Source organism: Dermacentor silvarum, chromosome 7, assembly GCF_013339745.2.
Source record: "Dermacentor silvarum isolate Dsil-2018 chromosome 7, BIME_Dsil_1.4, whole genome shotgun sequence".
In the NCBI taxonomy this organism is placed as follows: domain Eukaryota; kingdom Metazoa; phylum Arthropoda; class Arachnida; order Ixodida; family Ixodidae; genus Dermacentor; species Dermacentor silvarum.
In genome coordinates, this window is record NC_051160.1 from 43,008,906 (window position 1) to 43,021,729 (window position 12,824).

Sequence of the window (12,824 nt, forward strand, 5' to 3'; positions counted from 1 at the left end):
CCAAGCCACGGGCCGCGGCATCGACAAACTGCGCCTGGCACCGAGCCTCGCGATGCATGCCGTAGTGTAGGATTCCGATGGTATTGCAAAGAAACAAAGAAACGGGGATGTAAAACATAAAGGAAACCAAGTAAAACAAAGAATAAAGAAAGAGCAGAAATGAACGACAGAAATTAAAACAAAGGAAATAAAGAACACAGGAAGGAAACAACTAAATCAGCCATATCGTTCAATTGTGCTTCAACAGAAAGCCTAAAGAATAAAAGAAAAGAATTCTTTGTGAGGGCAAGCAATGCACGTTCACTTTCTCCAGTACTAGTTTGGCTTTCATGATGCCTGCCTTCTCTCGGCTTTTTAATTGGTGTGATTAAATAAGGAGGCTGTGCGAAACGGGAACAGTACTCGCTAACGCTCGGTTACACGTAGAAAAGCGGAACTCCAAGTCACGAATCATCGCACTTTCCTCACGCGCATCCTTTGTTGAGATTCTAAATATTTCCTAACCTAAACCTGAGACCACTTTATTCTCAGAAAAGCTGTATCATATCCTCAGCGTATCGTCTGAACTGCTCAACACTACCGCATTCTTGGTTTGATAACGAAGTCGCCGTTTCAAGTACACTTCTGTCGCAGCCCACTAGAGACTGCTAGCGTAAAGGTGAAGAAACAAATAAAATAAACTTCATACGCCATGTTTATATTCCGCAGTTAGCTTGTCCGGCGACGCGAAACAATAATTTTCGACGGTTCACTGCCTCGCAGGCAACTATGGCTAATGGGGCTCGTATAGAAACGTGAAAGCGGGGGGAACGTTATTAGGTCACTCACCCCAAGTGCACAGCTCATCTCCAGGTTGATCTCCACGCCATCTTCCGTGCACCAAACTGTATGGCAAAGAAAAAACAAAACAAAACAAAATAAAATGAGTTAGAGTGGCGCAAAAAGCAAGCAGTGGTGTTAAGGTTTAAGGTTTAAGATAAAGTTCAACGTTTCGTTTACGATGATGGCACAAGGGAGGAATTGTCGTAAATGAAACATTAAAATTTATTATGCCAACAGTTTCGAGAGTGGAACTGTCTTCAACAGGGCAGTTTTAAAGTTTGTGCAACTGAAACTTTCAAACTGTCCTGAGGAAGCTATAGTTCCACTCCCGAAACTGTCTTTGTTCACAACAAAAGTTTTCGTTCACGACAATGCCTCCGTTCTGCCATCATTTCTTGAAATTATTTTTTTTCGAGAGTCATATCTATAGCCCGTGTTCTCTAAACACTTGGTACACTGGTGTACCAACGTAGAAACTTGCGCCGGCCAGTCGGAAGAACGCGCACGACAGAATGTTATTACGAAAGAAATCCTTTGTGAATTTCTTTCGCAATAACATGCTTTGTGAATTGGGCCCCGCGTTTTCGGTAATGTTAACGGGAACAATGTTGGTCTTGCGTGAACGTTCGCGCATCGCCGTTAAAAAGAAAATGCCGGAGACGTCTGCAGAGACAGACGGAGAAGACTGCAGGCGACAGCGTCATTGCCGAACGTTCTTCGAACGCGACATTCAAGCAGTGTTAGGGAGAGTGACGCGAAAGAAAGGCGACATGACAAGATCACGGTGCCCGCGTGTCGTCACAGATTAATCTCAACCGAACGAAATAAGTGTGGCTGCGACGGCGGCGTGTCGAAGATTTCGGCGGCTGTCATTTCTACTTGGTGCCACTCTGCGTCGTTTCGTTAAAATGTGCCTTTGAACTCAGCTTTTTCTTTTATGACATCTTCTGGGAACGCTCGAACGTGATTACGGCTTTGAGTGCATCTCATTGCTGAATTAGTGTTCACTTGCTTGACAGAATGTTCAAGCACAATACAGGACGCGGACAAGTCCACTTGCTTGCCCGTGTTCCATTAGGGTGCCCCCGAACCTCCTGCACTATATATTACCAAAACCGACAAGGTAGAACGCTCTTCAGCCAACTTTAATTAGTAATTAAATTTTATGGTTTTATGTGGCACAACCCCAATTTGATTATGAGGAACGCCGTTTTGGGGAATCGGAATTAATTTTGGCCCTCTAGGGTTCTTTAACGCTTAGCACACGCACGTTACACGAGCGTTTTTGCATTCCGCTACCGTCGAAGCACGGCCTTCACTGCCGGGATCGAACCCACGACCTCGAGCTCAGCAGCGCAACGCCAAAACACTGGACCATCACGGCGGGTATCAACCTCCTTCGTGACTTGACTTTTCGAGTGTATAAAGTACAGTGTTTGGTTAACCCTGTAATGCCCGAACACAGTTCCCAATCAAGAAATATTAAAACCAATTGTTCACCCATACCTCTGGCCTTGGAAGTTACATTCTTAGAAGAAAAAAAAAAGCCAATGAAGTATTATCTGAGCTATAACGCAACAGTTATAGTAATTAATAATTAGTAACTGGTTTGTCAAGCTGTCCACAACTGAGAACTCGCTCCAGAGTATTAGGAACGCTACTAATAGGACCTGCGTGACGTTTCCCGTGCTTAAGCGACAATTCTGCGGCGTCAAGACAACGTAGGATATACGGTACTATGGGTGCAGAGGTAAAGGGATGTTATACGGAACCGCAATAAACATTCCGAGAGTGACAGGTATTTGTATTGTCCAGAGGAATAAAACAGGACGTTGTTATCCGTCCGTTCCTACATTCTTGACCGTGTGTCACTCGTGCAGCCGACGAAATCAACCGGTACCAACTCTGCTAACTTTTAAGTTCTTCAGCTACGTATTACACCGTCGACGCGAAAGAGCGCTGACATCACGTCGCCAGCAGCCTGCGTTACAGCGCACATTGCGAAGTACCGCCCAGCGCAGAAGTTTTCGGAACTCGGAATCCGAGTAAAATCTTATTTTCATCGCAGCCTGCAGGTACACGTCCTCGAACCGAAAGGTGGAGTTAATGCTTCCTCACGTTACAATCATCACATTCCTGACGTACATTTCAGACTCTGCCGTGAGGTCGTGATAAAATGTAACTTATTCTCATTTGCAGTGCTCCGAAAACTTCCGAGGTCGGCTATTACAAGCGCTATTGCCGCAAAACAAAACTGTCACGCGAATGACACGGGTAAGTGATTCAAGCGCTGTCATATTTGTAAGCCTACCGGGCATAGCTGAAGCAACGCCGGCGTTTCGGGGTGCGTATCTCCGCCGCAGAGACGAAGCGATGCTCTTCGCGGGGTGACTTGTTCGACCTCGACGCCACGGCGAAACCGCGTCAGTAGTGGTACGCAGGTTACTAGGAACCATGGTGTTGCCTGGTAGCGATGACGATGCGAGCCAGAAAGGTGGGCCGAAATCAGCTTTTGCGTATCATAATAATAATTTTCAAAAGTAGGTCTTGCCTGTTAGCTGCAACTATCTCGATAGATCGATGTGTGCCTGCTTTCACACTATACGTGTATTGATTTAAAAGCTAGCCGAATTGAAACCATTCACAGCGCGAAAGGACAAGAAACCGCAGCAAAGATACACGGGCACTGATATGTGTTCTTGTCGTTTTGCGCTGTGAATGGTTTCAGTGCGGAATTCCAACATGCCCAACGTACCGTCCTTTTGTAACCGAATTGAATCGGCGGAATTGCGCGGGGGGCACCTTGAACCTTTCCAAGTTTTTTCTTAGACGACGAGAGCAAATGAAGCAGGACGTAGCTGAGAAAGAAGGCAAAGGCGGTTAATTGGTAATTAGTTAGTCTAATCTAATTTTATTTTTTGTATACAACTTTCCCGTTACCATGATGCATACTTTATCTCAAGTATCCGTTTCACCGCCGTATTCGTGGCCCATCCCCCATAGTGGGTACGCGCCATTGCATAGATGACCATTGTAGGAGAAACATTGCTCTACCTACCTCTAACATTGCCATAGTACGATGTAGGGCTATTGGGAGCATAGCCGGTAATGTTTGTGACGCAAAACGTGAGAGGGTCGCGACTAATTTTATTCCGTGAATACACGCGAATGTATTGGATGCGCAGATCAAAATAGAGCCACACAAATAGTAAATATACGCAACCCAAATTACTACCACAAAGCCATATCAAGAAACTTAACCTAACTCTTACCGTTACCGCCACAAAGACACCACCTACTAGACCTCTATTAAAGCGACTATTTGTATGCGTTGTTTCCGGGTTTTCACAGCAGCAGCCACGGTCAGCAAAGTTCATAGAGAAAGTTACGTCTTAAAAAAAAAAAAAACATTAAAAAAATTTAGCCATCGGTATGATACGTCCGATCCTCCTCGCCCACTGCTATTACGTCATCCGACTGCCCTCACTTCGTTTACACAGCTGCCATCCTCCCCGAGTAGGCCTGTTCTCTCCTCTATCCGCGCCTGCGCAACTCTTGTGTCCGCACCGCTAGGTGTCGCCACGTGTTTTTGTCAGTTGTTAGGCCTCGCCGAGAGCCGCGTCTGCTACCCTACATCAACCAAGTAAATATTATGTGGATGGACAAGCAATCGCTGCTACTAGACACTCTACTGGCGAGCGGCAAACACCGATTTATTGTTTATCTTTCGGCGTACGCCCGACCGGGAACCATTCGGTGCGTCTTCCTCGCCGTCTTCCTTTCTGTTTCGTTCTTCGCGTGCATCTCTGTCCTTTATGTGTGCTTTCCTCTTTCGCTTCGGCAAACCTCTCTTAAGCACTTGCCTGATTTCCGTGTGTCTGAGCCTCTCTACTTCAGTTCTGTGTGCTGCGTGCTCTGGCGCGTCGTGTGTCTGTGACGTCCGCTGAGCGCATCGTTCCATTTCTCATCGTTCCCACCCAGAGGATCATGCAAGACATGGCGCCAGGAAAACCTATCTGAATTTCATTAAAGATGAATTAGAGAGAGAGAGAGAGAACATTGAAAGAACTGTTCGCAAAGACGTTCTTACGCTAGAAATATTCGTAATAGCGAGTGTCGCACAATCGTTACTTCGGTTGGCACATTTGTAGCGACGGTGGACCGGCCAATCACAAACATGTCTGATGAATGAAAAACCTTGCGCGTCCTTCCGCTAGATAATACGTGCTGGAACAGGCGGGCCAATCACACTGCAAGTGGTTTCGAGAAACTAATGGATGATGCGAATATGCACTGCACAGTTCTAACAGGACACGTGGGAAGAAAACGCGATCACAAACACAAGATGGTGAGCAACATCTTCTGCGTGTGACCGTGTATTCTTCTCGTCCGTACTGTTAGAACTATGCAGCGCATCTTCGCTTCCGTCATCGAGAACCAGATAGCCTGCGCGCAACCATTCGTCAAAGAGTCAGCATCGCCTTGGAAGCCGTGACGTCAGTCAACCAAGCGGTCTAGTCTTCTTCACAGGCTCTTAAAGAGGAGCAGGTTGAATTGCGTATGCTCGACTCCTCGGTTTGTTAGCTCTTGTTAACTCTCTATACGGTAAGCTATTAAAAGCGTTGGGAGTGAGCCTGAAAGGCGAATCACTGTGGTCGGAAAGCTGCGACGCCCCCTGGTCGGTAATGAAGTTGCGCTGACTCGCAAACCAAGCGGAACTACAGGAAAAAAATGAAAGGAAGAAAGAAAACACTAACAAAAAACAAACGGCCCACCCAAACACCAAATTAACTGCCTAAAAAAAAAAAAGCGCCCACCCTAACGCTGGAGCAACTGAATAAAACATGACTGAAAAGGATGAAACAGCCCGTGAATAAAATATGTTGCACAACAGGGCACTAGACATCTAAACAAAAACAGATGCCCAGAAATACCACGGAAGCGCGCGTGCGCAGAATTGAGTGAATGCGCTAAGACGTAATGAAAAAGCTCGTTGCTAATTGATTAACAGGAGCGAGGGGTGTCCAGGAGGGGATCTAAGTAATGCTGCTAGTGTTCGTGAACTTTTTCTCGTTATTTCTTTTTTCTGGCATTATTGCAGTTGTTTGGTTTTCGTGTTTTTTCTGATATATTGTTTATATCTTGACGGATTTTGCGTTACGCAATGTTTATCATCAAGTGGCGTTGAGAAATCGCGGACACCATTCGTTGCGAGAGTCACATTCGGGCACTGACGTTAGATGACATTGCAACCACACTTAGAACATATTAGATAATTAGTTAGTAGCGGAAGCAGCCGTGTGCGATGCGCACCGGGAACAGGCGCACGCAACCATGATGGAAGTTCGGCTTAAAAGCATGGCCTTTGAGATCCGGTGGCGCGAGTTCGGAGGCCATGTTAGAAGGGTTTTATCTACAAAGGGGGTCTGTAGAGGTCGTGGATAACGGAGATACCGAGGCTTATCGAAATTCACGCTTTCGAGGACGGCGGGCAGAGAAGGCTTTATTTAAGCGAAGCTTTCCTAACGAACCCTACCGGACTTTGCTGACGCGTAGAATCAGCTTGAAGCATGCATCACGTGGGTCACATGTGTTGAGGGCAGTGTTGTACGGAACGGTGTTAGTTCCTTCTGGAAGGAACGGAGGAGCGCCACCGTTCCGTTAAGGGTCGGTGGAACGGTAACGGTAACTCGTTAGGTTTACGAAGGAACGGCAGAGGGAACGGCGTTCCTTGTGTAAACGTTCCACGTACGGCATTGAACACACGCGCGCACGTACGCAGCCCATCATGCAAGGCGGATGGGGGACCGCGTGAGGCGCAACGAAATACCGCTTGCCTGTCACGTGACGATGGTGCATTTTCTTTCGCGAGTTCTCCATTATATTTTTTTATGACTAGGCTTCAAGATTGTCACGTGACGCTCCCTCCTGTAGTTTCTTTCCTCCATGCCGGTCTGTCGGACACTCACATCGAGATGAAACTCTTGTCGAGTTCAAACAAGGGTCTTTACTAAATTACGAATATGTATTCCGGACATTTTTAACAGCGACGCTGCTTAAGGCAGCCGTAATTTGTGGTTCGTTTCAAGAAAATGCCGCGCCGTAGCCATGGCAACCAGGCGACGCCACACAGACACGGCTCCGCCGAGCTCCTACAGAAAGAAAGAGAGAGAGAAAAGAATTTCAACTTTCTTGGCGAGGCGAGATTTCAACCCGGGTACTCACGGTCCGAAGGCGAGCGTCATCCCCACTACGCTATACACCTTCGCTTGCAGAGATCATAGCATAACCAAGCTCAACTCAGACGCATCCAAGGCCGAACCTACCTACCACTAAGTTCCACCTAGCTACACGAGTATAGGCCTAGCTACAACCAAGTTTAAACCTCTACATAGCCAAGTTCAACCTAGCTACGACCGAGAGACGTAATCAATCGGCCAGCTTCACTGGGTCTTGAGTTTTGCACGGCCTAGTGCAAGCTTTCTCCTTTTTTTCCCCCACTCATACTGCAATATTGAATCAGCATTCATTAAACGCCTACGTATTGTTTATTTTGATGCGATTTCTAGTGAAAGAAATTTAATTATATCCTCCTGAGACCCCCCGTACAAATACATTGCACATTGCCTTCAACTTTTTTTCGAAATTCACTCGGAAGTGATCACGCAAAATATTCACGCTTGGTATGAAATATGGTGCATGTGTAACTGTAAAGAAGTGGTTTACCCACATTCTTGTCATCCGCTTTCGAGAAGTTTGACAATAAATTTGTCTAGACCTCTGTGTCGTCACAAACGGCCGAAAGCAACTTCGAGGCGTGTTTTGAAGTCACCGAGATTGCGTGAAAATACCAGACGGGGCAGCAACATGACAATGTACAACACCGTAGTTCCATCTTCATCTCAGCGTTTAAACAATGAACTTCAGTTTTTACCACGGCTAACACGAGCAGGTGATGGAAATAGCAATTTCTTTCACGTACATGGAGACGGAGCTTTTGGCATCTATCCGTGGTATTCAAATTTTAAAAATTGTTTTTCAAGTTCATGACATAACAGTAGACAATAAAAACCACCTTGAAGAGCGATTATGTCCCTTTGTTGTGTTCGGGTCTCAGGACGATATTGGTGCATGTGAGTAACTTTCTATTTGCAGATCTGAAGCGTAGTATCCCGACTGCGCATTTGAAGACCGAATTTGAAAGTGTCATATGTGTTGCACTTGTAATAGACGAGCACCAAAGTTGCAGTTAGACATGTCTTCGGGGAGTCTGTCCGGTGCTGCCTGAAAGAAATTCGTCTAGGAGGGTTTCTTTGGATTATCTTTATCTCTAGAAATTCTACGGCCGGCGATGTTCAAATTCGTATAATATAAGTAGTTCGATGTGAGTTTTAAATTGCTCACTTTATTTCACCGCAGGATTATCCGACACCATATCTTAATTTAAAAAAATCTAATGTAACGTTCATGTAACGACATGTTCCAATGTTAGAAGTGTAACTGGAACGCGTTCCTTTCGCATTAAAGTAACTTGTAACGGCAACTCATTCCAAGATTGGGAAGGAACGAGGAACGAGCTTTCGTTCCTGTTTTAAGGGAACGTGTACAACACTGGTTGAGGGTTACCGCATCCTACTGACCTGCCGGACAGACACGTATTTGCTAATTGCTGTAAAACGCGCTTCACTAGATACAGAGTTTTATAGAATTGAATTAACCGCTTCACGAAAGCTTCAATTCACATATATTTAAAAAAAGTGTGCGTTGGATCTGCGCAACTCTTGGTTGGATTTTCATGCCCGCTGTTCCTAGCCTCGCTCACAAACTTCAGCAAACACGACTCAACAAAGTCCGCCAGATTGCTTCGATTTTCCGGTGCGGTGGATCGAGACAGCCACTCGGGGGTTTGGGGGTGGACTGAGGTGGACTTTCCCTGCGAGGAGTGCGGGCGACGGGCCGCAGTCCCTGAGCATGCGTGCCGTCTAAGGGTATTTAGCGGCCGCAGTATGCGGCGGCCGCAGTATGCGCATTGTGCCGGGGTTTCACCGGCAAGGTATCATATAAGATGGAGAAGAGCCCGGGTTGGAAGAATGCTTGTTTGCGCTAGTCGAATTAATGAACCCCGTGTCTTCGGCTTCGGCTAAAATAACTCGGTGTATTTGGGTTAACTTGGAACTGATTTCTTTAAAGATCCTTCTATCACCTTTGTAAGTGCATGAGAGGAATACCATCGGTTGTTCGATTACCCGGTTTAGGCCAGGGATGTTAGGCGCCCGGCGTTAGCATAACGAGGGCGAGGTGGTTAGGTCTTTCGGTTACTGGAGCTCTCTCGTGCTATGGTAATTCCAGACGATGTCTCTTGGTAACTGGAGCTATGTGTTAGCACTCACGCATAGTTCCTCGGTGATTTGCCTTCCTCGCGGGATCTTACACGCACGCTTACAGTCCGAAACAATAACTACGCGGCGTGTGTTACTTTAGGCGTGTGTTCAATGGCTCTAATGAATGCTGTGAGTTCGGCCCAGTGGGTTTCCATTGGTGGCATAGCTACTTTTGCATGGAGGCCAGTAGGAATACGTAGGATAAACGCATGAAGCAGAATAGATAAATACGCGATAGATGCGTGGAATAAGTGAGTACCTAAAACATTCGTATAAGTGGAAAATATGGGGTGACAGCGTGGGATCGTTGATGTACTTTTGACGGGTCCTACATCCGCTTTCAAAGACAATAGGCGAGATAGGCGGAAACACTAATCGAAAGCACCCGTCAAAGTCAACAGCATAAAAGCTAGAGAGCTAGCACACCGTTCAAAGAATAACATAAATGATAGAACAACAGCAATGACATCGACAATGATTCAGTAAGAGAACTGTACAGCTATATATACAAGTGAACCAAAAAAAGAACATCAGCCTGTGGAACTTTTCCTTTGCGTTCTGCTCCAATTAAGCAGGAACAATGGGAACAGGAAAAGAGGCCGTAATGTTTGTCTTGTAAAACCAACATCTTCTAATGTAATGCCGCCACGACCAACTCTGGGTGTACAGCTGGTGGCCGTACTTCTATTGAAACTAGGGGAGGCTTAGAGCAAAAGGTAACCGCGAAATTCGACGCACGCAACTTCAGTATCAAAAGCGAACCTCCAAGCAGCTGACGCCTCCCGAAACACAATAGCATTGCCCTGTGTAGCGCAAAAACATATTAGGCCAGTATGCCTCGGGACACAGTTTAGGCCCTATACGTTAGGTCTTAAGTTAGGATACGTGACCCTGACCCTGCGTTCTCGTGGTGCCGACATATAGGCCACTTTGAGCGAGGCATTTTCTATAGCTTACCGTTCTCACGTACGTAATAGAGAGGTCAGTATTCTCCTATCATGTCAATGGATACGTGCATTGCCCGTAGGCTACTGGCAGATATTCGAAGTGATATATTTAGCAGACATACTAGCGAGCCGGAAACGATGCTCATATACTTTGCGGAGTCACTGTTTCGTAAAATGAATTGCAGTGACGAGCGAATCAAGAGGTTCTTCGGCGCAAGTGAAATGGCAATATTTTATCATTCCTTGAAGGACAGAACGCTATTACTAATGGCATATTCGGGTGGTCGTTTTAGAGTGTTCTGACAGTGTTAGAAAGGTAACGAGAGATAGCAACTAAGAGTTACTGCTAGCATAAGCGAGCTCTACTGATGATAATGAAGCCAGATGTAACTGTACAGAATACCCGGTTATTCTCACAATACAGCTTTAAAAATGTTTTTCGTAACCTGTGTATAGCACTGCAAGAGCGCTCTCAAAAGACCACGTGAATATGCCATAAATAACACAGATAGCAGACAACTACTATAATATAAATTTCACCATTTTTCACCAAATTTCACCATAAATTTCAGCGAACGGTATAAAAAGGGCGCCCCCTAGTGACTGGTCGGACGTGCGCAGGAAGCCAACCGAAGTCAAAGTTATTCGATTTGTGGCGCTAACACTGTTATACTATATACCTTGAATCTACAGCGGAGAGACCTTATCTTGTTCATATACAATTATCTTCTTTCTCCTTCATACAATCATCTTCTTGGACGTTGCGCTCCCAGTGTTTTCGTGTTCCAAACGTCGTGCGTAGTATCTTCGTGACGTAGCGTTTCTGACAGGAATGTAGGCAGCGCAGAGTGTTAAAGAAAGAAAAAGCACACAAGATAGACTATACGATTATTTTCTGGGACGACAAAAATCTCCGGTGAGTGTAAGAATACGTGCAGAGTTGAGCGCCTATCCCTACATGGCAGTGTCCATTGGCAGACATTTAAACGAGGCATAGTAAACCTCATGACTAAATGTACAAGAAAGGTGAATGCTGGTGCATGCTACACACTTTCTACTCACAACTTCTTTATAAAAATATGTACAATGGGGCGAATATCGAAGCATACGTTGTTGCTTCTTCGCAAGCCTTACTACAGCTGTCTCGAAAACACGTTCGCCCGGCAGTTTCTGTTGCATTTAGGAGCTTCACAGAGGAACCATGCAGGCATATGTGGCATGCCGATGAGCATCGTCCTCTTGAATGTCCGCTCCTACTGCCGCTCCTCGCGGGGGGCACTAGTTTGTCTTGTTCACTATATGACAGCTGGTTGTGCAGAGCTCTGCGTAAATAGGCTTTCTGCAAGTTATGCCGCCTGCCTAACGTACGCACGCCGGTGCTATAGCCAAGGAGCCATTCAGGGGGGCCACAAGCATTATCTTCCAAACCTGACGTCCCCGCGGAACACAGATGTTGTTCAGCAGGAGGAGTTCTTAGGGAGCATGACGAATGAACCGCAACATCGCCGACGACGGGAGACTGAGCTGCAGCCGCTGAGCCAAGTGCCGAAACCATTCGTACCCCTTTTGCCCATGGCTGTGTTAGTGTGTCTTGTAGATTTTATTTCGATTTCTATTAGGTATTTTCACTTGCCACTGCGGGGAACCATTTCTCTTTCATGTGACGCTGCTATCGTGCCTGCAGCAGGCACGCTTATTGTTTTTCTCTTTTCGTCTCTTCTTTACCGGTTTCCATGGCAACGAAAAGCCGTGACCGTCGTACGCAATGCCCTCGCGTTTTCCCCGATTGTACGGCAGTCTACGTCGCACGCGCCACAAGGGAGGGGGAGGGGGGGGGGGGGTTATAAGACGGAGCGAATGGTATAGAAAGGGCGCCCCTAGTGCCTGGTCGGACGTGCGCAGGAAGCCAACCGAAGAAGTCAAAGTTATTCGATTTGCGGTGCTAACACTGTTATACTATATACCTTGAATCTACAGCGGAGAGACCTTATACAGTGGTTGTTGGCGTCGGTGTGAACGACAAGCTGTCGGGAAGCGCCGAGGACGGAAATTGGCAATGCCGGCGCCGCGAGAGAGTCGAACTCCAGGCGTTCAAAACTTGGCATGGTCTTCCTTTGTTGTTACTTGAACGTATTGTGAAATCAGAGCAGCACTTCCGAACCGGTTCGTGTGCCTTACGTGAAGCGCGCTTCTTTTCTAGGGCGAATACAAGTTTGCTAACACGCGTGCATTGAGAAATCCATTGCAAGTATAGTTTTCCTTTCTGTTCTCCTTATTCGGTTTTCCTTTCGCTTGCCCTTATTTATCGACCGAAAACAGTACACGGCGCTACGCGATAAAACGTGGACGAACCAGGGTAATGTGCGTCGGTGGTCTTATCTTTGCCGATGGGGGTCTGGCTATTCTTGGCGTGTTATATAGCGTGAACTGGTTAAGTACCGCTCAAAACTAACACGCGAACGATGACAAAGTTAACTACCGTTGACTAAGCACACCGCTCGATGAAAAGGCACAGCTGTCTTTCCATCGAGCGACCGTGGTACGTAAACGTGTCTCCTAATCGTTTCAGGGCGTGAGCTGCCACGAACGAAGAAGAGCGTATGCTGGCCTCTGCTCCGCGAAGCCGCGCCAATCCAAACCAGTGGCACGGCCAGTCAACTGTAAGTTGCCAAAT

At 46.5% G+C, this 12,824-nt stretch overlaps 1 protein-coding gene across 1 annotated transcript in view; it reads right to left on the bottom strand.

The window, feature by feature from the left end:
• The window catches only part of LOC119457955 (sodium/calcium exchanger 3-like), a 301,682-nt gene that overhangs the window by 149,133 nt on the left and 139,725 nt on the right, over nt 1-12,824 (bottom strand). Inside the window, 1 exon segment of the mRNA XM_037719738.2 lies at nt 829-884. The gene's annotated coding sequence lies outside the window, so the exon portion shown is untranslated.